Source organism: Sinocyclocheilus anshuiensis, unplaced genomic scaffold, assembly GCF_001515605.1.
Source record: "Sinocyclocheilus anshuiensis isolate Anshui unplaced genomic scaffold, SAMN03320099.WGS_v1.1 scaffold186, whole genome shotgun sequence".
NCBI lineage: Eukaryota > Metazoa > Chordata > Actinopteri > Cypriniformes > Cyprinidae > Sinocyclocheilus > Sinocyclocheilus anshuiensis.
The window spans coordinates 402,637-405,232 of record NW_015542355.1 but is presented as its reverse complement, the minus strand read 5'-3'; the positions used below and the strand labels follow the sequence as shown (position 1 = coordinate 405,232).

At 36.6% G+C, this 2,596-nt stretch overlaps 1 long non-coding RNA gene across 1 annotated transcript in view; it reads right to left on the bottom strand.

The window, feature by feature from the left end:
• LOC107691700 (uncharacterized) overlaps positions 1-2,596 on the bottom strand; it is a 19,222-nt gene extending 16,626 nt beyond the window's left edge. Inside the window, exon 1 of the long non-coding RNA XR_001634558.1 lies at positions 2,584-2,596. This is a non-coding gene — a long non-coding RNA (uncharacterized LOC107691700). The remainder of the gene's footprint in view (positions 1-2,583) is intronic.

Sequence of the window (2,596 nt, the reverse complement as noted above, 5' to 3'; positions counted from 1 at the left end):
TATGTGTGTGTGTGCCGTTAAATATTGAAATAAGAATTTATTATCTTATTATTTATTATCTTTTATATTTAAATAATAAATGTATTAAATATTTTTAAATATTTAACAACACACACCTATAAATACGCACGCACACACACACACACACACACACACACACACATATATATATATATATATAATCAATATTTGTCTTCATATTTTTATTGAGATATGTATAGAAATCTGACCACAGATAGTTTTATATACTATTTATACTTTATATGTCACAAAAAAAAAGAAAAGAAAAAAGGAAATTAAATGAGACAATAAAACTACAAGTAGCTGTTTAATAAGGTCATTTAAAATAAAATAAAAAATGATTTAATTTGTTTAAAGTTTTTTGTCTCATTAAAAATAAATAATAAGCCCATTCCATCTTTCTCTGCTGCCTCTATGTACCATAACTACAACATCAAAACAAAATATCAAAATTCATGTAGCGAGCAATTTCATGAACCCAAACCATCATATACCTCAAACAGGAGTATGACATGGGCTGCATTGTCCTTTTGAATCTCACAAATCTCACAGTTTCGTTACTCCATTAAACTCTGTCTGTCTTATGATTGCTAGGACTAAAAAGATATCGTATCCCATTCCAAGATTCTCCTATGCGCAGGCAGGTTCCTTATTTGCCTGCAAGGTAATGTAATAGGCAATTGCTGATATAACCCCCCTCCCAACCAAACAACATGGGCAACCAAAAGCAATCTGACTGCATATCATTGTCTACCTATATTGAGTGTTTCCAGACACATACCTGGTGATGATGGGCAGGCGTCAGAAATTATTAACTATAGAATTGGAGAGATATGCAGAGGTCCTGGCCTTATTTGAACATACATACTTTTGCATTGATGCGCGAGGGAGGGGCTGATGGCGGTGCTTTGGTATGTCACCATCTTGCCGCTCCACGCAGTTAGCAGAGAACAGCTGTTCATTTGAAGCTGCCTGCACCTTTTCTTGACCCCATTTTGTTCTGCGCGGCAGCTGAGACAGAGGAGGAATTAGTTGTATTACTGTCGCCCTGCCGCTGTGTGTGTTTCTGTGATTCCACTTGTATTCTCTCCATTACGGTGGCCCCTCTGTCTGATTAGGCACAACACACTCACTAACATGCCAAATCACTAGTGCGTAGCGCAGCCCAGAGCCCGACTCTGGACATACACACTCACACGTACGCTCACACGCGCTCGAATACACACTTCCAAACCCTACCACCTGTCAGATCACATCCGGAATGAAAAATAGGCTATTGATGTCCATTTATCTTTGATTTGTGCGCCTTTTTCAGTTTTTACAATCCAGAACTTGCAAAACATACATGAAAAGGAATATCATGCATAGATTAGAGACGGAGAGTTTGTCTTGTACTGCGAGATGAAGACAAGAAATGCTCACATGTTTGTTTGACCTCGTTTGTTGTGTATTTTTCTATTGTATTTTCAATTACAAGAAACTACAAGATGTTCCCATTAAAAAAAGGGCGACTTTCACCTCAACCCATGAATAAAATATCTCCAGGGGAAAAAAATCTATTGCCACTCTTTCTTCTATTGACTTGAAATTCAAAAGAGGGAAAATTCTATCAAAATCACCTGCATTTCTTTTACAATATTCATTTAAACAAAGCTTTGGCTAAGTCATATTGATTGTGTTCTGATTTAAAAGTACCTGAGGCAGGGTGTCTCTAATCCGAAGGCTCTTTTAAAAATCACCTGGTCAGACAAATGGGAACTTTTAAAGGAGTATAATGTGTTCTTAAATTATTTTATTGATGGGAAGTGGGATGGCCTCCGCAGGTACCCATACAAATGTTTGGAGCACGCTGTGAAAGGGTCAATTTGTGCTCCATTTTCCATTTCTTCATTATCTGCCTTTAAAGCCGTGCTGAGTAGCTCAATAGGGCTGCAAGAAACTTCCACCCTCGTGCATTTACCACTGCCAGTGTTCGCCTCCCTGTCGATTTTTAAACGCTTTAATCACCAAATCATAATTTGTAGTAAATTGTGGTAGTCGGAAAAACACTTTATAAGGTTTAGATATGCGAAAGTGAAATGTATTATATATTTTAAAAAGGGACAATTAAAAAATAGCTTAACTGCAGCTCGGCTCACTTGAAAGCTAATTTTGCTGTTGCTCATCCCAGATAGACCTAGAATATATATATGTATTACTGACAGTGTTGGGGAGTAACTAGTTACATGTTACATTACGTAATTTAATTACAACATAAATGTAACTGTAACCAGTTACAGTTACTAAGAAAAACTGTGTAATTAAATTACAGTTACTTATGAAAATGTTAAAGATTACAAAGGGGATTACATTTGAATATTTACACACATCCACATACAGATTTAATTGATTTCTTTCCCAAATTGCACCGACTACTCTGAGACATACGGCCCTATAATTTCCGCGATGCGGAAAACACAGACTGGTTCGTAGAATCCAGTCATAAAAACGGAAGTCCTATAGCCTAACGCGGACGGAATATACCACATTTTGGACGAATAAATCAAAAGTAGGTCAGTACACTTGAATCAAAACG